Raw genomic sequence first — 26,052 nt, 5'->3', positions numbered from 1 at the left:
CACTGTAAAACTTTAGAAGCTGAAATCATTTGCCTTCAAGAAACCCATCTGTGTGGAGACCGATTGCTAGCTTTAAAACGCCCATGGATAGAAGCAGTATTCCACGCTCTGTTTTCATCTACAGTACCTCAATCTTCAATCTTAGTGAATAAATCCGTTGTTTTTGAAAGCCGAATGGTTAAGATTGATCATGGGGGCAGATATGTTTTTATTGATTGTAGTATCGATCATGTTGATATTAGTTTGTTAGGCGTATATACAGTATTACTCCGCCGTTCTCCTATGAGGTATTAAGGGCAGCAATGGATTTTACCACGTCATTCCCAGAAAATCATGTGATTTGCCTAGGGGATATTTTAATAACATAATTTCAACCCAGTTGGATAGGTGGAGTAGGTTGAATAATGAACACCATAGAGAAGGGAATAGGTTTGCTGAATTTATCCAGGGAATTGGGTGGAAGGACCCATGGAGAATTAGACACCCGGATCTCTCCCAGTTCTCCTGCTATTCAGCAACTCACAGGGGTTTCTCCAGGATTGACTTGATACTGACATCAGACAAATTATTAAATAAGATAGAACAGATTGTGTATAAAGTGCAGGGAATATCAGGTCATTCCCCGTTAATTATGCAGTTAAATCTGGAAAAATCTGTGGGATTCTGGGCTTGGAAGCTACAACCGTTTTGTCTCTTACAGCTTGACCAGGATGAGATAGAGGGGGAAATGATGGCCTTCTTTGAGATCATTGAGGGATTCACCACAAATATGTGTATATGGGATGCGTTTAAGGTCTTTCTGCGCTGGGTATTTATTAAGAGAATTTATTTTCTCAAAGAGGTACACTGGAAGAGAGCACATGATTTAGATATACGAATGATGCATCTGGAAACTATATATCTGTCCAGTAAAAAAGACTTGGATTGGAGTGAGTGGCAAAAATCTCAGGGAGATTGACTGGAATATATGCAGGATGTAAACAGCCGTAGGCTTCTCTCAAGCTCACATCACTGGTACTCGAGTTCTGATAAAGTCGGGAAATTCCTGGCATATTTAATGGGACAAGATAGACCATCCAACATTGTATCCGAAATTAGAACGGATTCAGGGGAAATTTTGACCTCCACTCCTAGAATAATGGATGAGTTTGTTACTCACTATAAGTCAGTGTATCAATCATATACTACAAAGGACCATGAATAAATTGGGACCTTTTTAAGGGAAATAGATCTCCCACGACTCTCATTAGAACCTCAGGGCCTTCTGGACGCCCCTATGGAAATAGCGGAAGTAGAAAAGGCAATTAGAGCCTTGCCGTCAGGAAAAGTCCCAGGTTTAGATGGTTTACCAGGGGAGGTGTATCAAAAATTTGAGAAAATACTGGCTCCTCGGTTAGTTACATTATACCATAATATGATGGTGGAGGATGACCTGCCACTCTATATGGCAGAGGCATCTATAGTCATTATACCAAAAAAGGAAAGGATTTCACAGTGTGGACTCATATAGACCAATCTCTTTAATCCCAACCGATGCCAAGATAATGGCAAAAGTGCTGGCGAATAGATTGATCAGAGTAATTCAAGATATTGTCCACCCTGACCAAACTGGGTTTATGAGTGGGAAGTCTACAATGATTAACTTAAGAAGAGTCTTTTCATATATCCAGTACGCAAATAGGTGGGGGATAAATGCCTTGTTGGCCTCCTTTGACGCCAACAAGGCATTTGACTCCATTGAATGGAGCTATTTATGGGACACTCTCAAAGCATTTGGATTCTGACCAGTCTTTATCAAAATGCTGAGGCTTCTGTATAAGAATCCGAGTGCGTGAATTTCTATAAACGGGTTTACATCTGTTTCATTTTCATTGAATAAAGGTACCCGGCAAGGGTGCCACCTTTCCCCATTTATATTTGCGATAGCCATCGAACCACTAGCGTGCCTAATAAGATCAAGGCTGTGCTGTCAGCGGGTGGGGGCGGACATGATATATAATTTAGTCTTCTTATATGCAGACAATTTGCTGGTTGGTCTGGCTAATCCAAGAGCGGAACTTCCTGAAGTAATTGAACAACTAAGACAATTTTGGGAATACTCTGGGCTTATGATAAATTGGAGTAAATCCCATCAGTTGGCAATAGGTAAGGATAATCCGAGTGAATGCCAGGCCAATACTCCCTTGGAGAACGTTTCTAGTTTTAAGTACTTGGGGATTGAAAATTTCAGGACAAGCCGTCGATTTTGTGAAGGATAATATCTCACCTGCCCTGGTGGAGGTGAGGACAAAATGCAGGTGTTGGGCTAAGGTCCCGCTGACAGTAATTGGGCGAGTAAATCTTATCAAGATGGTTATTCTACCTAAGATCCTGTATATAATCCAGCATTCACCCATTTATATTAAAGACGACATCTTCAGAAGTCTAAATGTAACCCTCTGTGGGTTGTATGTAAGGGAAAAATGTATCAACTCTGTTGATTTGTTTGTCATGCTCATGTGACAGTGAGGAACTTTTTGGATCCCTCACTGGGGATGCAGCTGTCACTCAAGGCTGTGTCGCATGGACAAACTGTTGGAAAAACTGACAGTAACAGTTCAACGCGAGCTGGTCAGCTGATCAGTTTCTGGGGGAGAAAAACACTGTCATTGCCAGCCAGAGACAGACTGCTGTTTGCTCCTTCAATGACTAACCCTCCAGAGCCATAATAATACAGCTGTAGGCATTAGAGTGGGCATATATGAAGTAGCAGACAACCTCCCAAACCCTCAATAATCTACTGTGGTTGGCAGCGGGTAGCTGAGTCTGCACAAAGCCGGCCCATTCTACAGGATTGGAGCCTGTCTAGTCGGCTGTGGACAGGCTGATTGCTGTTGCTGTCAATGATTGCAGGAAGTGAGATCTGCCGCCTCCCTCCAATCTCTGCTCCGCCTAACATAGGCGCCGGCGCCACCCACACTGGCGCTGGGGAGCACTTAGAGCTGCTGAGGTTGCCAAGAGACTCACTCCATTCCACAAGTTGATGCCACTGATATCATTACCTGCTTATGAGGATTGAGAGCAGCTTAGCTCGGCCCACCACTAATTACAGCTCAGAGAAAGAAAGAGACAGCACCCAAGTAGAGTGACAAAGGGAAGTTTAACAGGCAGTCTGCTTCAAAATGTACAGCCTATATTAAAGCATACTGACAGCATAGGTTCTGCAACGCTGCAAGAAGGGTGAGAAATAACAGTGTGGAAACAAGTACTTTACACTGGTCTTGTGTGTCCATCAATATCTTGGCTAACAGCCAGAATTAAGTTACTTTGTATATAGAAGAGCAGACTTTAAAGAGAACAAGAAATGGTTGATTGGATTGGATACTTTTTATACAGTATACACATTAGTATCCAAGTCTAATACTTTTCAGCACTTCCATCTAGAGCATGGGTCTTCAAACTGCGGCCCTCCAGATGTTGTGAAACTACAAATCCCAGCATGCCTTGCCACAGTTTTAACACTCCCTTATAGCAAAACTGTGGCAAGGCATGCTGGGATTTGTAGTTTCACAACATCTGGAGGGCCGCAGTTTGAAAACCCATGATCTAGAGTTTCACAGAAAGGCAAACTAAACAGCTTATTTATATCAGCTGAATATACAATGGGCCCCAACGCGCGCCAATTAAAATATTAATACAATGCATTGTATGGGTTTTTTACTTTTAACTGGCCAGTTAATTGCTATTACAGCAAATGTAATTTTTTTGTACTGCATGCGTAAGTTTATGTATAGCGTTTTTAAGGATAGATTAGAGATATATTTTAGTTGATTGATATCTTTATATTAAAGGTACTATAACAACTGTTCTGTTTACTATTTGTAATTTAATACAATTGCTAACTTGTACAATAAATATACTTACCATAATTGGGTCCTCTAGTCCATATGCTGATGCAAGGATCCTGAAATAAAGAAAACCAGGAGTTAGAATAGTAGTGAGGAGCATCTGGCTCCGCACTATCATATCAATCAACCATCTACACATCTACACTATCTAAAGAAATGCGTAGGTTTCCCAAGCCACCTACATTGTAAATTGACTTGGGTGGAGGCACTAGCATACCTATAATTAACCTTTCCAGGATAGGGGAGGGTTACATAAACAGTACTATATCTTCTTTCATTTGGTGTAATAAACGTCCCAGTGTTAAATTAGCCACCCTATGGAGAGCTAGGAAAAATGGGGGAATAGCTTTACCGTACTTTAAAAACTAGTACTATGCAGCACAAATGGCACATTTAAGATCTTTGGTTAAGACAGAAGAATCAACAAACGAGTTGATCAGATTAACAAACTGTGTGGACGTAAATCTCACTCCTACAGATCCTGCTATTAAACACTACTGCCAGGAATTATCCCCCTATCATAAACCAAACTATAAAAATCTGGAGAGCAGTCTGTAAAATGGACAGATATGTAGGGGTTGATCCAGATGCATCCTACCTGTCCCTTTCACTAGTAAAAGAGATCAGAAAAAAGCAAGGCGAGAAAACATGGTCAAAATTCGGCATATTCTCAGTTGGCCAATTATATCAAGATAGGACTTTTAAATCCTTTGAGCAATTGCAGGAGGAATTTCAATTGCCCAGATCCATGTTTTTTAGAGTTTTGTTGATCCTCCCCCCCACCCCCTCTTCTCTCTTTGTGAGCCCATCTGAACAATCTTAAGATCCCTAACTAGAGTAAAGTTGAACTAAATTCCCTGGTCGGATTTAGGATCAATAATTGAGACGACCTAACCCAAAATAACATCAAAATGACGTGCAGTACTTACAGTTGGCTAGCTGGGATTGATTAATTACTGAAATTCGAAGTGATTAAAACTTGATTGTATATTTTGTCTCTTATATTTTCACTGCTGCTGTAAACCCCAATTATAATTTATGAATAGAATAGATGTCCTATCCTACCTGTTCTGAAACTTAAAGAATATATTTGATGTTAGATTATTGTCTCCTAATCAAACCAGTGACATTGATATGTGCTGTAAAGGTTTGAAAGATTGTATGTATGTATGATTGTAGCAACTGTTACTTATTAAAATACAAATAAAAACTCAATAAATATAAAAATAAAAAGGGGCATGGAGACTAGGAACTCAAATGTAATTATGCCACTGTACAAAGCATTGGTTAGACCACATCTAGAATATGGAGTACAATTCTAGGCCCCGCACTATATAAAAAGGACATCATAGAACTGGAAAAAATCCACAGAGAAGAACAAAGCTAATCAAGGGAACGGAGAACATAAAATATGAAGACAGAGTGAACAATTTGGGATTGTTTATGCTAGAGAAGAGATGTTTAAGGGGGGCATCCTAAACATGTACAAATATATCAGGGGCCAATATAAGGAACTGTCAGGTGCCCTTTTTATGTTAGAAAGGATTCTAGGACACATGGGCATGAGTTTAGATTAGAGGAAAGAAGATTTTGTTCCTTTAGAAGAAAACATATTTTTTTACAGTAAGGGCAGCTAAACTATAGAACTCTCTTCCTGGAGATGTGGTGTTGGCAGACACAATGAATAAGTTTAAAATAAGGTTGGATAAACATCTATTGGTTAAAAACATCCAGGGGCACAAGTAATAATCATAATCTGTCACACCAAGGATGAACTAGATGGACATGAGTCTTTATTCAGTCTTAAATACTATATAACTATGGGCCTTACTCTAGTTCACTCTTTCTGACAAAATCCTTCTTAGATGGACAAAACCATGTACACTGCAGGGGGGGCAGATGTAAAATGTGCAGAGAGAATTAGATTTGGGTGAGTTATTTTGTTTCTGTGCAGGGTATATACTGACTGCTTTGTTTTTTTTTTTCATAATGGTTTTTATTAATTCAGTACAAACGTAACAGAATGTGCCTCACATGAGGCCTCACCATGAAATAACAAAGTCAAACAGATAACGGAAGGCACAAGCAAAAAATGTACTGATGTATTTACTAAATTAGAGAATAGGGAAACATGGAAAACAAAGACATAGGAGCACAAAGGACAGACACATAGAAGGACAAACAGGTGGGGGGGGGGGGGGTAAGGGAAAAGAGAGAGCCCGGGGTTTTAGGGTATTATACCATGTACCATATAATGTCTTACTCAGTGGATAATATCGGAGTAGAGTCGGTTTGACAGGATATTCCGAGCGGAAGATTGTTTTTCTCTCTGTAGGTACACCACTTAAGCCACTTAAAATGTATAGAGTTGGCGGAAGAGGAATATTTGCAATCAATTGTTTCGAATAGAAAGTGTTTATGGATTTTACCTATAATATGATGTATATCAGGGGTCTCCGGGGATTTCCAGTACTGGCCAATCGCTGCTTTAGTAGCTATTAGGATCTGGCCTAGCAGGTAGCGATCGTGTTCTGGAATGGAAGGAGAGAAATGAAACAGGGCCAAGACAGGGTCCATAGGAAAAGGGGTACCTATGGCCTCTTTCATAAGGGCAAACACTTCCTCCCATAGTGGCCATAATTTTGGGCAGTCCCAGAAAATATGCAAAAGAGACCCAACACCTCCGCAACTCCTCCAACCAAGATTGGAGACCGACGGCCAAATGGTATGCAGTCGACGAGGAGTAAAATAGGCTCTATGATACAGCTTATAAAACATTTCCGAATGGCTTAAACATTTAGAAATCCTAAAGCAGGAGAGAGTAATATAATCCCAGTCCTCCCTAGTAAGAGTTCTACCCAAGTCGGACTCCCATCTGGCTTGTGATGTTAATTTATCCGGCTGTAGTCTACTGATCAGTTCAGCATACCATCTCGAGATACCTCCTTTGTTATTCTGTGAAGTCAGAATCATCGTCAATCTTTTAGGAAAGGAGAGGGATACTTCAGATTTACCGGTTCATGAAATCAACCAGTGCCTTAACTGTAGGTACTTGTAAAAATCATGTCTTGGAATATTGAATGTCTCTGAGATTTCTGTGAATGACATAAGACTACCAGCCGGACAAATGTCTCTAAGTGTGGATATGCCATTGTTTACCCAGTTATCCAATGTCATATTGGGAATTAGAGATGCACTAGTTACCATAGCCAGGTCCGGGTTGGGCAGGGAGGCCTCTGAGTCTTTACTTATTGAATCATGCCAGATCATTAGGGTGTCCCTTATTGCCGCGCCCGGACCTACCCATAAGGGAATCTCCCTTCTGGGCAACCAGAATAGCTCTGACAAGCGGACTCTAGATAAGAAGGACTGTTCCATAGAGACCCATGTTTTTATTTTGCCTGTTGCAAACCAGTCCCTTGCTTGATTCAACAGGCATGCTGAAAAGTACGCCCATAGGTCTGGGTAAGCTACCCCACCCAGCTGTTTGGGTAGGATAAGTACCTTCTTAGCTATGCGAGGCCTAGATCCCTTCCAAATGTACCTGGCAAATAGTTTATTAAAGTCAGACGATTTAGGAGGAATTCTAGGTATTGCCCTGAACAGATACAATATTTTCGGGAGCAGCACCATCTTGGCTGCTGCGATGCGGCCCAACCATGAGATTTCATGGAGGCTCCATTCCCATATCAGTTTTTCCATCGCCCCCAATAGAGGCTTGTAGTTGCATAGAAAAACATCAGCGGATCTAGCTATATGGATACCTAAATATTTAATTGAGGATAGTTGCCAAGCATATCGGTATTGATCTTTCAATCTCCTAACTCTCTCTAGAGGGATGTTAATAGGAAGAGCTTCTGTCTTGGCGGTGTTTAACTTGTAATATGAAACCATAGAGTATATAGCCAGAACTTTATGGAGCTCGCTTAAAGAGGCCTCTGGATTAACTAAACACAATAAAACATAATCTGCAAATAAACTAATTTTATGGTCCATCCCCCCCAGTTTGGGTCCCTCTATGAGGGTGGAGCTCCGGATTTTCTCTGCTAATGGCTCCATTGCTAAGGCGAAATATGAGAGGCGAGAGGGGGCAACCTTGTCTAGTGCCATTTGTTATACTAAACGAATCAGATAAACAGCCATTATTAAACACCCTCGCAGACGGGAGAGAGTAAAGTGCAAAAATGGAATCCAAGAATCTGCCGGAGAGACCAAATTTAAGCAGCACACATTTTAGGTAGCCCCAATGTAATCTGTCTAATGCTTTCTCAGCATCCAGGGAAAGAATTAACAGAGGGGTCTTTTTAAATTCGCAGCTCTCTACAATATTATATACTCTCCGGGTATTGTCCGGAGCCTGTCTACCTGGAACAAAGCCAACTTGGTCAGCTGCTATAAGTGATGGCAAGAGAGGGCCTAATCTATTTGTTATGAGTTTTGCATATAATTTAAGGTCTGTATTCAGAAGGGCTATTGGCCTAAAGTTTTGGACAGCTGTGGGGGGCTTGCCCGGTTTGGGTATAGTGATAATCCGTGCCTCTAGCATCTCTGTGGGAAAGTTACCTGTCTCTGAGGCCTTATTAAATACTGTAAGGAGAATGGGCGCTAAAATAGATTTAAAATGTTTATAGAAATTAGAAGGGTACCCGTCCGGGCCTGGAGCCTTATCTCTAGGCAGAGAATCAATAGCTGCTTCTACCTCCGCTAAACTCCACGGAGAACACAGAGCATCAGCTGTGCCGGGCTCCAAGCTCGGAAGGGAGACATCAGCCAAAAAGTTCTCAATCTCCGAGGGAGAGGGCTCGGGGGTCTCAGTGTCAAGATTCAGGTTGTAAAGCCCAGAGTAATATTCAGCAAAAGTATTAGCTATTTCAAATGGGTCAGAGATTTTTAATCCCGCTGCATTATAAACACCATGGATTCTAGCTTTAGCTTGGCGACCCCTAAGTTGCCTAACACATAGAACTTCTGGTTTAATTTAAAAAGATTCCTCGAGACTAATCTAAGGGAACAAGCATTCAGTTTTCCTCGGGCGTTAAGGAGAGAGTTAAGGATTTGTGTATTTCCCGGATTAGATTTATGTTTCTCCTCTAGCCTGATCACTTCAGACTCACATTGCCTAGCTTCTGCATTTTGGGCTCTTTTAATTCTAGAAGTGACTTGGATGGCTGACCCTCTAATTACTGCTTTTAGTGTGCACCAATGGTTAAAGGTACTAGTGTCCCTCGGGTCATTGGTGGCCAAGTAATCCAGTAAAGCAGTCTTAATGGATTTACAAGCTTCTGGGTTAGTCAAAGTATGGAGACCCAGCCGCCAGGGGCTCGGGGCGACTCTGCGGGAGTTCGCCACATATTTAATCAGTAGGGGAGAGTGATCGGACCACGTCATCGGTAAGATGCGGGCCTTGATAATAGACTGTAGAGTCCACTTGTCAGTTAAGATTAAGTCTATTCTAGAGTATGTGCGATGGGGGTTAGAGAAGAAAGTGTAGTCTCGCACCGATGGATTCCTGGCTCTCCAAGCATCAAATAAACCATATTCCCCTAAAAAGACTGAGAGGAAGGGGAGGCAGACTGGGAGCGACCACCAACAGGGTGAGATTTATCAATTTTAGCATCAATAACCATATTAAAATCACCCATTATAATAATAGAACCTCTGGCGTGTTGCTTAACTAAAGCACAAAGCTTCCTGCAAAACTTAAGTTGCCCTGAGTTAGGGGCATAACATGAGACCAACGTCACAGTACAATCTTCCAATTTGCCAGTCAATATTAAGTATCTACCATCCGGATCTGCAATCTGGGACTCGACAGCAAAGGGGATTTTAGCGGATACCAATATAGCCACACCCGCCTTTTTAAGAGGCCCATTCGATATATAGCACTGTGGGAATCTGTTGTCAAAGAATTTGGGCGGCGCAGATTTAATAAAGTGCGTCTCCTGTAATGCTACAATGTCTGCTTTCATTTTAAAGAAAGAAGTTAAGGCAAGCCTCCGTTTCTGGGGGGAGTTCAGCCCCTTAGCATTTAAGGAAATTAAATTCACCATGGAGCAGTCCGGAAGGTAGATAATGACTCAGCGTATATTGAGTAACCCGGGGTGGGGTGGAGGGTAGGGAAACGAAAGGGAGGAAACCAAACACATGGGCAGGGAACACAAAGACATGACAGAACGGCTCTATACAGAGTCGAAGTGAAGCGCCCAGAACGAGGCGCCCCATCAGGCATTCTAAGGGGGGGTAGTGGCAGCCCACCCCACGGTTTCGAAACACAAACATAACAGAGGTCATATATTAGTAACATGGGAGACACAGTAGAAACAGTCAAAATAAGCATTCAGGCGAGTATGTTAAGGCACTCTAGACATGCTACCGCTGATCAGGAGCATCTACAGAAATGTCCAGAAACTACTGTGCTGTGGGTAGACTCCTAATCAGGTCACCAGCTGGACTCATAGTGCAGAATCAGCACTCGCCTCCTTTAAGTCACTAGTATAAATAGGCAAAGAAAATAAGCTAAGTGCAACATGTGAGCCTACATAACAGGCTAAAACTTGAAAAGTAGACTGAATCTCGTAACATAAAACAAATAGTAAGCAAGGCGCTGCAGATCTCTCACTTCTCCACCACCGACTAGTCCTGCTGAAGTCGGTGTTCAGGAGAGGAGGAGGATGGAGACTCCAGCAATTTCCACCTCTGAAGCAGTTTCATCCCTTCATCAACCTCAGATATGGCAACAGTGGAACCGTCTCTGGAAATGAGTAGCTTTGTGGGGAATCCCCATCTGTGCAAGATATTGGCTTTACGGAGCACACTTGTTATTGGGTGGAAAGAGCGTCGCTTAGTGAGCGTGTCTCTGGAAAGGTCACCGAAGAGTTGTAAGGAGCCCAAAGCTTCAGCGGTGTCAGAGGAGGGCCTAGCAGCTTTTAACAGGGCTTCTTTAATATGGAAGAAATGGACGCGCATCAAGATGTCTCTAGGGGCATCCTCTGGGGCCCCCCTGGGTTTGGGTAGTCTGTGAATCCTGTCAAGAAGAAGGTCTGAGCTAGCAGCCGAAGGGAGGAGTTTCCTGAAGACGTCTATAGTGAAGTCATGGAGACTGCTGTTGGACACATTCTCGGGAACGCCTCTTAGTTTCAGGTTGTTCCGTCGAGATCTGTCCTCAAGATCGCTGACTTTGTCTCGCAGAGCCGCCACTTCATTCTCCAGGGCCGCATGAGCATCTATAAGTGTGTTGTGAGAGCCGACTACCTCACCCATTTTGGTCTCCAGGGAGTGTGTGCGGTCACCCAGATCATCAATTGACCTTTGGCACGCTTGGAATGAAGTCCGGAATTCCGCCGTCATGTCCTCTTTAAACTGGTAGAGAAGCTGCTTTAAGGTTCCTACTGTCAGAGCGGCAGTGTCCTCAGTCCCCGGGGTCACCAAAGGATTTGTAAGGGAAGAACAGGAGGGGGCACCAGTACTCATGGGCTGAGGGCTGACCGTAGAAGATTCGGTGGCTGAAGGTCCCTGATTCGTCGTGCGACGCGGTGACGGTTTGAAGAAGGGCACCTGAGAGACAGTCTTTGGCATTTTACTCCTCTTGGACGGCATAACTTGATAACAGTGGGACTCAGAGGGGGAGAGCACCGCTCCGGTGTGCAGTGAAAACTATAGTATCCAAGTGAGTCTTCCGCTGGAAGCTATTATATATAGGAAGGCCTTGCCGTGTTTAAGTAGACACCGTGGGGTGGTACGGATTAGGGGGCTAGCATGGTGGGTATATCCCTGCAGCCATGGTCATAGTTTAAGGGATCTGCGGCAGATTGACAGACAGAGAAAAGGGACGGAATCCTGCAGTGTAGATCAATTTAAAGGACTCCAGTAATGCCTATCAGGAATACTGTGAGGCATATACTGCACCTCAGAGGGGGTTACAGTGGGCTTCTCCCACAGCTCTCCCAGGGGTATAGGAGAGGAGCTGATGCCACATCCAATATGGCCGCCGCTCTTTGTTTGCACAGTTTAGCTGGGGACAGGGGCAATTTAATGGGGCTAGGGGCCCTGTGTGGCTGAGGTGGGTAGCGCCCACACCACAGGTGGTCCGGGTGAGCTCCCTGGGTGATGTAGGGGGTGGTAGGAGGCGCAGCTCCGGCGTCTCCGGATTCCAATATGGCCACCGCCCGGGGAGAAGGAGGCCTAATCGGCTCCTACCTTAACAACGGAGCTGGTACAGGCTCCTGCGGGGGTCCGGCGGCGCCAGGGGACCACACAGAGGGTCACTCGAACTTCGATGCCGCCTCCGGGGTTGTCTCGCCGCGCTACTCCGTGCGGGAGCCCAGCGGCGGTCCGGGCAGCAACTCGAGGTCCCGGCTTCTGCAGGTGCTAGGCCGCAGTCCGCAGGGACACGAAAACGGGACCCCCGACTCCGCAGCGCTTCCCAGCAAGCTCCCCAGAGGTGAGAGGGAGCCCACCAACACCGATTAGGCACGCAGGTACGTGTAGAGCAGGGGTGTCAAACTCAAATTCATCGGGGGCCGCATCAGCAGTTTGGTCACCCTCAAAGGGCCGCTGTATAATAATAATGCAATGACACCACAGGCCGCTCCCGCTGTATAATAATAATGCAATGACAGCACAGGCTGCTCCCGCTGTATAATATAACAATAGTAATGCCATGACACAAATTATTATACAGGGGGAGCAGCCTGTGGTGTCATTGCATTATTATTATTATACAGAGGGAGCAGCCTGTGGTGTCATGGCATTACTTTTATATTATACAGGGGGAGCAGCCTGTGGTGTCATGGCATTATTATTATACAGGGGGAGCAGCCTGTGGTGTCATGGCATAATTCCATGACACCACAGGCTGCTCCCCCTGTACAATAATAATGACACCACAGGCTGCTCCCCCCGTATAATATAAAAGTAATGCCATGACACCACCACCAGATATATTGTTTTTTTTATGTAACTTACTGTATTTTATCCCTCAGGCTCCTTTACTGCTGCTGCGGCTCCAGTGATTTTAATTCCACTCTCTGCGCCGCGGCCTGTCCTGCTGCGGCCCCCCGACTCGGCCTGCCTTCCTTCCTCTCTGCAGACACGTGGGTGGGAGGCGTCATCGTCATGACGTCCCCACCCAGCGTCTGCCACTGCCTCGATAAGAGGGAACAGGCTGCCGGGCCCTCCTTCACGTAGCCGTGGAGGCCGGCGGCCATGTTCCTGTGGCCGCAGACATCTTAAAAGACCACAGGAACATGGCCGCCGGCAGTGCAAAAAAAACCTCTGAAAAAAAAGAGAATAAAAGGTGAAGGCTGGCGGCGGCTGCGCGGGCCACATGACGAGGTCTGTCGGGCCGGATTTGGCCCGCGGGCCTTGTGTTTGACACCCGTGGTGTAGAGGGAATTTGGGGGTGATTTTAGGTCTCCCCAGTCGGAGCTCCCTCACCAAGCAGCCTCTCTCTCTCTCTCAGTCAGGCCACGCCCCCCATCAAAAATTTTTATTGGTGCAGAAAGTTTATATGGGGTACAAAAGAAAATAGGGGACATGGGGGGGGGACATGGATAGCAACCAAAAAGGGGGGTACAAATTGGTAAATAACCCGTAACACGTCACTGCGCAGAGTGACCAATTAAGGCAGCATAGGCATGAACAATGTAAAACTTAATGTAGTACAACAATTCCGACACACAGAGATTATCTAACGTACAGGATTATCTATAGCCTTGTTTCAGTGGCTCTCAACATTCATACGAGGTGGAAGGAGCAGACCTGTGGCATTGGGCTTGGGGTGGGGAGGCATCAGGAGGTTCATTTAGACTGAACTGTGACGAACGTGGAGTAGCTCCAGAGGGGAGGAGATTAGCACCTTCGGTACTTGTGAGTTATCCGGGCGTCCGATTTTTAAATCGGGTCGGATCGGGACATCGCATCGCATCGCATGCGACCATCGGATGCGATGCGATGCGATGCGATGCGATGACCCGATTTTTCCATAGGAATCAATGTTAAAATGGACTGAGTCCATTTTAACATGGAATTCAATGGGAAAAAGGGTCCTTTTCATACCCCTACTATCCAAGTGGGCATGGAGTTGGATATAAACCTGTGGCGAGCGTAGCGAGCCACCGAGCCCGAAGCGTGGCGAGCGTAGCGAGCCCCGCGAGGGGACACAGAATACCGTCCCCTCGCGGGGCTCGCTTCGCTCGCCACGCTTCGGGCTCGGTGGCTCGCTACGCTCGCCACAGGTTTATATCCAACTCCATGCCCACTTGGATAGTAGGGGTATGAAAAGGACCCCTTTTTCCATAGGAATCATTTTAACATTGATTCCTATGGAAAAATCGGGTCATCGCATCCGATGGTCGCATGCGATGCGATGCGATGCGATATCGCATCGCATCGCATCTGATTGTATGCCTTAACTTAAGGCATACAATCAAAAAATCGGACGCCCGGATAACTCACAAGTACCGCACCTTCTCCTTCCGTGGTATACTTGTACCAAGGAAACCAATGGGGGGGGGGGGGGGGGGTCTGGATGAGAGAGGAAGGGCATTGGTTTCCATAAGGTAGTGATGGTTGGTTTTCAGGATAACCTTAAGGAGGGATGGGGGGGAGGGTTGTTTCCATTGCTGAGCCAAATTCGCATGTGCAGCGATGAGAATGTGCCCGAGGACATATGTCTTCTGTGTTGGGACATCCTGGCGTTATATATGAAAGCCGGAGAGGGAATGATAGCAATCTGAAGGACCGTAGAGATCAAGTTAAAGACCCCCTCCCAGTACTCCTGGAGTTTTGGACAGGACCAAAAGATGTGGTATATGTTCCCCACACATCCACACTGCCTCCAGCATTGGTTAGAGCATGATGGCCAAAAGGTGTGAAGGCGATCAGGGGTTAAGTAGAGTGTTAATGAGCTTGATGTGCATCTCAGTGTGGTTTAGGCAGCGGGACATTGTGTAGGAAGATAAAAAATATGCTGTGCCACTGGGCAGGTGACAGAGGTCTGCCTAGATCCGACTCCCATTTTCTATGGGCTGAGGTCCTGGTGAACTCAGAAGGAGTCACCAAGGCCTTGTACCAAAATGAGATGTCCCCTCTGGAGTGCACCATGCTAGGTCTGGCGACCTAGGGCATTTGGGGAGGAGTAATTATGGAAATGGGTTTTCCACCAGTGGGCAAGCTGCAGATAATGGTAGTGTTCCGATTTGGGGAGTGAGTATTGATGCTGGATGGAGGTGAAAGGGACCATGGAGTGAGCGTCCAGGGTGTCACCTAAGGAGATAATCCCGCAGGCTCTCCAGGTCACCAGTCAGAGGTTGGGAATTAGCTTCGCCACTGTGGTGATAGGCAGGGTGGCAATGAGGGAGTTTGGAGGAGGGAGCTTAGTAGTAAGTTGGTCCCATGTGTGGAGGGATGCTTTAGTGGATGGGAGTAGGTTCGGGAGGGTGGGTCTAATGTGTTTTGGGATCTTGAAGAGGTCCGAAAGTGGGATCTGGGGGGAGCGGGTCTGTTCGATGGTTACCCATGCCCTAGGGGTACTAAGGTCATTGTAGTGCTTAATTGGGGCTAGCAGGCATGCTGAGTGATATTGGAATAAGTCAGAGAGGTCGAGTCCCCCGAAGGATTTGGGGATCGATATCTTTGAGCGAGCCATCGCAGGGGGTTTCGCCGCCCAGACATACCTTGTCAGGATAGTGGTGGCAAGTTGTAAGGACTTTTTAGGGAAGATATAGGGGATGGTACATTAGTTTAGGAAGTAGCGACATCTTAAAAGCCGCCATGCGTCCCAACCAGGAGATTTCAAATGATAGCCAGGACTTGGATAAGGCAGCAAGGGAAGTGAGGAGGGGGGATAGGTTGGCAACAAAGACATTTGCCATGAGAGGTGTGATATGGATGCCTAGGTATTTTATTGAGTCGGTTTGCCAGTTGTATTTGTATGTACAGTATCCTTCAGTTGGGGCAGTGAGTTGGCGAGATTTATCGGGAGGGCGTCAGTTTTAGTAAGTAAGTAAGTTTTATTTATATAGCGCACTTTCTCCAACAGGACTCAAGGCGCTTTACAGACATTAAAAATAACAATGCACATACTGCAATACAAAGGGTTATCAGTAAAAGGAACAGGCAACAATGGCAGTACAGATGTACATCACACATACAGATATGCACAAGACGCATTCTAATAAGGGACACGGACATGGGGAACATATTTACCGAGCTGTGCAGTACCCAGGCAGCCATTCAGCTGCGCCACATGGTGATTGCACAGCCAGCTAGGTAGCCATTAACAGTACTGATATATATATACTAGATGTACTCTAATGAGGGACACAGACATGGGGAACATATCATTACTGAGCTGTGCAGCACCCAGGCAGCCAATCAGCGGCGCCACATGGTGATTGCACCAGCCAGTACTGTACATATAGAACACAAAAGAACAGTACAGGGTACACAGAACTAGTCATAACACAATTAAAGCACAATTCTTAGTACACAATACAGCTGAGATATAAGGAAGTGAATGAGAAAAGATGCAGGTATAGATTGTAGATGAGTAAGAGAGCTGTAGTTGAAATACAAGAAGAGTGCTGTGAGAACAGGAGGGAGGAGGGAGTTTTAGTGGTGTTAAGCTTGTAGTAGGAAGCAGCACTATAGGAAGACAATGTTAAGTGGAGAAATGGAAGGGTGGTAATAGGGTTGGTCACGAAAAGGAGTACGTCATCCGTGAATAGGCTGAGTTTGTGGTTGACAGGGCCCATGTGCAGACCTGGGATGTTTGGGTCATGTCGAATGGAGATTGCTAAAGGTTCTATGGAAAGGACAAAGATTAACGGGGAGAGGGGGCAGCCCTGTCTGGTGCAGTTAGAAATTTTAAACGGATCGGATATAAAACCTTTGGTGAACACCCGGGCCGACGGGGAACCATACAACAACAGGATCGATGTGAGAATCCGATCCCTGAAGCCAAAGCGTGACAACACCTCCTCCATATATTTCAAATTTAATCTATCAAAAGCTTTTTCAGCGTCTAAGGATAACAGGAGGAGGTCCTGTCCAGCCGAAAGAGAGTCAACCAGGTCAAACACTCTTCTGGTGTTGTCTGAGGCTTGCCGTCCAGGGACGAACCCTGTCTGGACCGGGTGCACCAGCAGGGGCAGAAACTGGTTGATGCGGAGCGCCATCAGTTTGGCAAATTACTTAATATCGGTGTTTAACAGTGCAATGGGTCGATAATTCTGGCAAAAGGCCGGATTTTTACCTGGTTTTGAGATAGTTACTATACGTGCTTCCAATAGCTCTGGAGCAGCATGACCTACATAGTTACATAGTTACATAGTAGGTAAGGCTGAAAAAAAGACTTGCGTCCATCTAGTTCAACCTGGTATAGATATCCATTGCTGATTTGGTAGGTTCTGGTATTTTACAGACAAATTATATTTCTTATTTGTACCCATGGATGTTTTTCTCCAGTAAATGTTTGTCCAACTTTGCCTTGAACGCATTTAATGAGCCAGCCGTTACCACCTCTCTGGGAAGAGAGTTCCAGAGTTTGACTGTTCTGACCGTAAAGAAATTCTTTCTACTAGCTGAATGAAATCTTTTTTCTTCTAATCTATACTCATGCCCTCGCGTCCTAGATTCCTTTCTAGTAGAAAAGAGGGTGTGTGACAGTTCCTTATATTGGCCCTTGATATACTTGTACATGTTGAGAATGTCCCCCCTTAAACGTCTCTTTTCTAATGTAAATAGTCCCAAATTGCTTAATCTCTCCCCGTAGCTTAAATTCTCCATTCCCCTAATAAGCTTTGTTGCTCGCCTTTGGACTTTTTCTAATTCTATGATGTCCTTTTTATAGTGTGGGGCCCAGAACTGTACTCCGTACTCTAGGTGAGGTCTCACCAATGCTTTATATAGTGGCATAATTACCCTTGAGTCCCTAGTTTCCATTCCCCTCTTAATACATGCCAGAATTTTGTTGGCCTTTTTTGTAGCTACATTACAATGGGCACTACATCCTAGATTGCTGTCTATTTGGACTCCTAGATCCTTTTCAAGTATGGAATTACCCAGTTCCTCTCCGCTAAGGTTGTAACTTGCACACTGGTTGTGTCTCCCAAGGTGCATAACCTTACATTTATCTACATTGAACCTCATCTTCCATTTTTTTGCCCACTCATCTAGAATTGCAAGATCATTTTGAAGCATGGTGACATCTTCTGGTGATTTGATGACTTTGCTAAGTTTTGTATCGTCCGCAAAGATGGATACATTGCTGAGTAACCCTATCCCAATATCGTTAATAAAAATGTTAAACAAAATGGGCCCTTTGTTTAAGGGCTGCCCCCTCTCCCCGTTCTTTGTATTTTGCGAACGCCTCCTCATTCAAGTTATTTTTATAGAATTTAAAGGCTCTGGTTTTATTGTTGATAGCTGACCTTACTTCTTTGTCCAACCATGGTGGCTTTTTTTTGTTGAATTTACCTTTAGTTACTTTAGGAATGTATTCAATGGTTAGTGAATCAAGCACCTTTTTTAGAGTATCCCACATTTCCTCTGCATTTTTTCCCTCCATAACCGTTTCCCACCCAATTCCTGTTAGGGCTTCCCTGAATAATTCAAAGTTCGCTTTTCTGAAGTTTAGTATTTTTGCAGATCCTTTTTGATGTAATTTACTGAAGTTGATTTCCAGTGAAACCATATTGTGATCACTATTCCCTAATTGTTCAATTACTTTTGTGTTTGAAACTAAGTCTGTGTTATTTGTTAATACTAAGTCCAAGAGCGCCTCATCACGAGTTGGAGTTTCTACCGTTTGTGTAATAAACTGGTCTTTAAGTAAGCTTAAGAACCCACTGCTTCTTGCTGATTTACCTGTTTCGTTTTCCCAATCAATGTCGGGTAAATTAAAATCCCCCATAATTAATACCTGACCCTGATTTGGTGCTTGTTTGATTTGGTTTAAAAGAAGAGACTCTTCCCTTTCATTTATATTTGGTGGTCTATAGCATACCCCTATTATAAATTTGTTTTTTGGTTTCTTATTATTGTCGGTTATCTCTGCCCACACTGTCTCCAAGTTGTCGTCTTCCAGGTCTGTTCTCATATTTTTCTCACATGATGTTAAGTTATTATTTACATATAGGCACACACCCCCGCCCCTTCTATTTTCCCTGTCTTTCCTGTAGAGTGTATATCCCTCCATGTTTAATGCCCAGTCATGCGACTCATTACACCATGTTTCTGTAATACCAATGATGTCGTAGTCATCCCTACTGATCACCGTTTCAAGCTCCCCGATTTTACTCACTAAGCTTCTTGCATTAGCCAGTAAGCATTTTAATTTATGTTTATTTTTAGATATGGCTCTAATATTGTGATTAGTTTCACCCCAGGACCCATTTGAATTCTTTACTAGCTTCCTCTTTCCCCTCTCCCCTTCAATAGACTCTCTACAGGCCTCCCCAACATGCACACTGCCTGCCCTCTCCATAGTTCTGGGAATTCTTCCTCTGTCATTCCCTCCTTCCCGTATACTAAGATCATCTGTACCTAAGAACTGTAATGGGGTAACGTGACTGTTACAACATAACATTTTATTACATGATATTCCTGATGCACCCTGAGAGTTACCCCCGATTATACCCTTGTTATGTCCCAGGACTTTGTCTATGTCTCCGCCCCCCCCCCATCTCCTTCCCCCATATGATTCCTGATCCCAGTCCAGCTTCTCTCCCTGATGGTCCCATAATTTCTTGCTGCCCCCACCCCCCCATCGCCTAGTTTAAAATCTCCTCCAACCCTCTAACCATCCTTCCCCCCAGCACCGCAGCCCCCTCCTGTGGAGGACAGTTCATTAAAAGGTTTGTCAGGTAAGGGGACAGGAGGTCTTTAAAGGTGATATAGAAGTCTGTAATAAACCCATTGGGTCCAGGTGCTTTATTGGATTTAATGGCCGCCTGGACCTCAGACTGCGTCCAAGGGGCATTCAGGGAGTCCAATTGTTCCGGGGTAAGAGGGAATTGCAAGCCATGTAAAAAATCGGAGATGGTGTCACTGGAGGGCTGAGGTGTGGAGGGGTCTGAGGATAGGTTATATAATTTGGAGTAATAGTCTGCGAATTGGTTAGCTATGTCTTTGGGGTTGCTAAACTTCTCTTTGTTGGGGGAGCTGATGCATTTAATTCTATTCCTGGCTTGTTGGACGCATAATTTACGGGCAAGCATTCTGCCTGACCTATTACTAGAGAGGTAAAACTTGTGACGTAATCTATTCAGGGCAGCCTGGGTATGTGCCAAGAGAAGTTTTTGAAGTTGGCCACGCACATCGGCCAGTTCTTTCTTCAGAAGGTTGGACGGGGCTGTTTTATTTTGGGAGTCCAGGGCGGACAACTTGGACTCCAAAGTCTTCTGGGTTGCAATGGCTCTCCTCTTTAGGTTAGCTCCCGCCTGTATGGCTTTAAAAGCGCACCAGTGAGTGGTCACAGAGGTGTCTTGTGGACATGTAAGAGTTGATCGACTGTAGGACGGTGTCTTTGGCAGTGGGGTCTGTTAGCAGGTGTGGGAAAAGGCGCCATGGTCTGGGGGGGATTTTGGACAGTTGTAAACATATTGCCACACCACGGGGGCGTGGTCGGACCAGGTGATTGGAAGGACATCAACGCTCGTGGTATGCTGTAGGGCCCATTTATCACATAGGATAAAATTGATCCTGGAGTACGTGTTATGTACGGGAGAGTAAAACGTATATTCACGTCCCGTGGGGTAGCAATATGTCATATAGGTCAAATTCTAGCAGGAGGTTGCGAAATGCTAGGGACGCATTAGTGGAGGAGGACTGGCAGCCAGGGGGGCGTCGGGACCTGTCCAGCAGGGGGTCTAGGGTCAAATTAAAATCGCCTAACAATAACAGGGAGCCCGTGGCAGAGTTCTTGACAAGGGAGAGCAATTTGCGCAGGAAAGGGATCTGGTTAGAGTTGGGAGCGTAAATGCAGACGATAGTAGTCAGCCTGTCTTCTAGGAGGCCTGTCAACAATAAGTACCTGCCGTTCTTATCTGATATCTGGGTTTTGAGGACAAATGAGGTGTGTTTGCTAAACAGAACCGCTACGCCATTCCGTTTAGCCGGGCCGTTGGCATAGAAAGCTACAGGGTAGTTTGAGTCCCTAAAGGTTGGGGGTTGGAGGAGGCAAAGTGCGTCTCCTGGAGCGCGACCACTTCTGCTCTTTGCTTGTGAAAATATGAAAGGGCTAATCTATGCTTATTGGGGGAGTTCAATCCTTTGACATTTAGCATTAAAATTTAGGCATTCAAGAGGTTTGAGGGGGGCGGTAGGGGGCCAGCAAATACCTGCATGGGGACATTCGTTCCGGAAGAGCGACAGTTTTTGCCATCCAGGTTTGGCTGCTTTATTTTTACCCTGCAATACAGATCTCACTTTGAATTAAAACCTCACCCAAATCTAATTCTCTCTGCAAAAGTAACATCTGCCCCCCTGCAGCGCACATGGTTTTGTCCATCTAAGAAGGATTTTGTCAGAAAGAGTGAACTAGAATAAGGCCCTATGTAACTATGTAATACTTCTGTTTACTGATATAATTGTTTTCTGTTTTTATTTGTAAAATATACTTCTTTTTGCTATTTTGTTGTTATGGTTACTCTATTTCTAGTGCTTTGAATGTTGCTGTGGCTGCTGTTTTGTCTGCATTTAAGGAACGTTGTCTGCTATTTCCAAATGCACTTCCACATTTCATCCTCAATTTATCTCTGTTTACATTTTCTTTATACATTTCTGTTACTGTGCCAGTGCAAATTTGTAAATTGGTGAAGGTTAATCTCTAATGCTCACTTCATCTTGAGAGAAAAAAAAATAATGAAAAGAAAATATTCACTTCCATCTAAAGAAAAAAATAACTTCCATGAAAAACTCTGCGTATATTGCCAGCAGGTCTCTGATATGCAACTTTGTATTCAGAGCATGGGGAAATTTTACACCCTTTTTACACATCATACATAGATCAACAGATGCAATAGTATTAGAGAATATAAGTCAGTGTAAAATAATTTTCAATACATGGAAAAAGTTGATTACTGACACATGGCATATCAATTTATCAACTATCACATTGGGGTTTTGATTTTGAGTGTCAGAACCTGGTTTTTAGTAGCACACAGAAACATACAGCATCTGTTAGTGGACGCCCCTCTATGAATTATACAAATCTGGCTACAAAGTCCACTTTTGTACATCCAAGCAACTGCATGCGCAAGCTCTGAGATGTCTGCTTTTAGCTTCCGTGTACTCTGTAATAACAATTGTTGCATTCTTATATGCAGGTGCAGTGTCTATATCTGACTATGCCCTCCTATGCCTGCACCTGTGTGTCTCTGAGCTCAGATGCATTGATGTACCCTTGATGCTTTTGTAATCCGTCCACTAAACAGACCATTTTTTCTGCGTTTCTAGCCACTGTGAGAAATCTCACAGTGTATGGCACCCGATATCTGCATTCCTCAACTGGGGAGGAGACATTTCTTTGTTTCTTTTATATGAAAAAACAAGGTAAGAGCTCATTGGTTGATCACTTTCTACTTTTTAAAAAAATGAATTGAATGGAAATGCTGGATGAACCAGCATGCCTGACCTATCAATATTTTTGGATATGTTGTCCACATACATTAAGCTGGGGAACACAACTTTTGGTTATAGGCACTAGTTGGGGTATTTTGTGGTCGTAGATCCTGAAAATTACCTTAGTTTTTGTCCTATAAGCAAATAAAGTGTGTAGAAGATAGAAATCCTTGCTTGGGCACTCTTATGCTGCTTTCACACTGCAAAACCTGCTCTGACCGAGTTTTTTAAACGTTTCTTTAACCGGGTCAGAGCAAGTTTAACCCCTTTCACATTGCATGTTGTAAATGGTATATTACTGGTTAATTACCGTTTTTGTACCTTTCACATTATACCCCCCCTCCCCTGGTACCTGGCCTGTGCTCACCCCCCCCCACCCCCCTCCCCTGGTACTTGCCAGCGCACACTGCCAGCATTGGAGCTACAACATCGGCAGTAGGCAAAGCGGGTTGACCCGGGGGGTGGCAGCCCCCCCCCTACCCCATACTGCAGCACACAGCCAGCACCTACCTCCTTCCCCTTCCCTGGGCAGCAGCCCCGCTCACCCGCCTGCAGCAGCATCCCCGGTACCGGCAGCAGCACATGGTGGAATCACAGCAGGAGCAGTGGCTCACCGGGTCACCCGGAGCACCCGCTCTCGCGTGTTTGTCTGCAGCAGCAGGGTCCGCACACAGCCCAATCAAGGGACCCGCTGCCTCCCCAGCATTACATACCACGCTGCCTCCGCAGCAATGGACAATGCTTGCCAGGTACCTGGGGAGGGTGTGGGAGACGGAGACCCTTCGTTTCCAGGGGAAGGGGGGCGGGTGGAGACCCCGCTTGCCTGGTTCCAAGGGATGGGGGACCCTGCTTGCAAGGTTCGAGGGGGGGAGGGGGGGCGAGATCCGACTGGCCAGGTACCAGGGGAGTCCAGTGTAGGGTCCAAAATACCGGTTCAGACCCGTTCACACTGCAGGAATAACGGGTCTGAACCGTGTAGGACTTCTTTTTAACTGTTTTGAATTACAAGTTCACTTGAACCGGTAATTTAAAACTACCACTTTCACACTGCATCTATAACCGTTTTGAAACGGTTAAAAATCTGCAATTTAACGTGTTATAGCTGCAGTGTGAAAGGGGTATAATTGTAATATTGTTAATTTAAAATATAACTTTTAATACGACTTAAGTGTAAGATAATTTGAGGCAAATAACAAATACTTTATAACAAACACAAGCTCTGAGTAATCAGACAAAAATTAGGGGATCAAAATCTCCTTTACCCTCTGAGTACTAGTGGGGAGAAAATTCAAATAACTTCAATAATGGAGAAATACAGTGTAAAGCATTATTCCCTCAGCGGACTGATAGCAGATAAATAGACTAATTTATGGTGAATTCGAAGATGGAAGTATGGATAAAACAGGGAGATCCATTTGTTTCTGCTTTTTGTGCAATGCTGCTCTGGCTTAGTACTGTACCCAGTATTCCCTAGAGGTCACCCTCCTAGGTAATGGCAGTGCCTTTCACTTTTCAGCTTCAAAGAGCAGATACAATTCTGGCAACCCAGTGAAGTTTGACTGTACTGCCTTTTATTAGCACTATTTATCTGCTATCAGTCCCTCAGCGGACTGATAGCAGATAAATACACTAATTTATGGTGAATTCGAAGATGGAAGTATAGATAAAAGAGGGAGATCCGTATGTTTCTGCTTTTTGTGCAATGCCGCTCTGGCTTACCGACAACCATTGACCGATGGTCAAAATACCGGCAAGGTCAAAATACAGACATTTAAAATACAGACACGGTCAAAATACCGACATTTTACTTGTTCATACTTTACCATCCCAGTGGACATTGAGGGGGAATATAATAGTGTGCCGAGCGCAGCGAGCTATGCGTGGGGACACGGTACTACGTTTGACTGTCCATGTCGCACCAACATGTGCGACAGGCGGAATTTCATGCCCTACCATCCATTAGGGCATGGAGGGAGAATAAAATAGTGTGCCGAGCATAGCGAGGCACCTTGCCCGAAGCATGGCGAGCGCAGCGAGCCATGCGAGGGGATGTGGTACACTCATACGGGTTTTATATCGACCTATGTCCACATACAGACCAACAAAATATGAATAACTTGTGTATACTTTTTCACATTATATATATATATATATATATATATACACACACTTGTAAGGGAACCGCACTCAGTCCAGTAAGGAGAAACAGGGTGGTGCTCCACTTTAGAGGATTTCCATCCCAATCATAGCATTTTCATAAAGAAGTAGGCACTCACCAGCACTGAGAATTGTGCAAAACGCAGATAAAGTTTTATTTCATTTCATCATCAGGTCATCAATAATGGTCTATAACAGGGGTGGCCAACCGGTCAGAGGTAAAGAGCCGAAAAATATCGGTAGTCAAGCTAAAGAGCCGACATCATGCGCACCCTGAAGGCGCATGCGCCAAAAAAAGGGGCGTAGTCTATTTTGACCCCTTGGGTGGGTGTGATACAAATATGCCTCCAATAGTGCAGTGCCAGATACACATATGCCCCCAATAGTGCCAGATACACATATGCCCCCCACGGTGCCAGGTATGCACCACACGGTGCCGGTTATGCCCCCACAGTGCCACAAACTGCTATGCCCCCACAGTGCAAATTTCCCAGCAGCAGCACTCACCGTTGTTGCTGCTGCTGCCAGGCGGGGAGAGGACAGTCTGGTGTCCCCCTGCAGTCCTCCTGTCATGTCACCGATGGGAGGAGAGCACAGCACACCGCGCGTCTCCTTCCCCCTCACTTCCCTGTGACTGGGCCGCCCACCAATCAAAGCTCGCTGGCTGGCTCCTGATTGGCTGCTGGCCCACGAGCTCTGATAGGCGGACGGCCCAGTCACAAGGATGCACAGTAAGGGGTAGGAGAGATGCGCGATGCACGTTCTCCTCCCCTCAGAAGGAGAAGGGATTCAGGGAACCGGCAGCAGGGGGGACTGGGACAAACGGTGGGCGGTAGGCAGCAGTGGGAGCAGGAGCCTCACTTTACAAGGGGGAGAGCCGCATGAGGCTCAAGAGCCACAGGTTGGCCACCACTGGTCTATAATAATGGACCATTATTGATGACCTGATGATGAAATGAAATAAAACTTTATCTGCGTTTTGCACAATTCTCAGTGCTGGTGAGTGCCTACTTCTTTATGAAAATGCTATATATATATATATATATATATATATATATATATATATATATATATATATATATATATAGTCCAATGAAAGAGGCACTCAGACTTTTTTTGCAAGTAAAATCACGCTGTATTGGGCATAGTATCATGATACTATGCAAAAAAGTCTGAGTGCCTCTTTCATTGGACTTGTATTGGACTTGTATTGTGGATACTAGAGTGCACCAGGCGACTTGTATTGTGGATACTAGAGTGCACCAGGCGAGTTGACTTATGTTATTGGAGTGCCGGCATAAAATAATACATATATATATATATATATATATATATATATATATATATATATATATATATATATATATAGAAGTAAGAGAGAATA

General features: G+C 44.8%; 1 protein-coding gene across 2 annotated transcripts in view; it reads left to right on the top strand.

Annotated features, from left to right (window-relative positions):
- SEMA6B (semaphorin 6B) overlaps window positions 1–26,052 on the top strand; it is a 237,993-nt gene that overhangs the window by 27,137 nt on the left and 184,804 nt on the right. Inside the window, exon 2 of one of the 2 annotated variants that reach the window (XM_083179334.1) lies at window positions 22,347–22,442. The exons of the other annotated variant lie outside the window; for it this stretch is intronic. The gene's annotated coding sequence lies outside the window, so the exon portion shown is untranslated. The remainder of the gene's footprint in view (window positions 1–22,346; window positions 22,443–26,052) is intronic. 2 annotated transcript variants of the gene reach the window in all.

Source organism: Crinia signifera, chromosome 1 (genome assembly GCF_055691185.1).
Source record: "Crinia signifera chromosome 1, ASM5569118v1, whole genome shotgun sequence".
In the NCBI taxonomy this organism is placed as follows: domain Eukaryota; kingdom Metazoa; phylum Chordata; class Amphibia; order Anura; family Myobatrachidae; genus Crinia; species Crinia signifera.
Note: the sequence above shows the minus strand (reverse complement) of the source record. Positions and strands in the feature narration are given on the sequence as shown.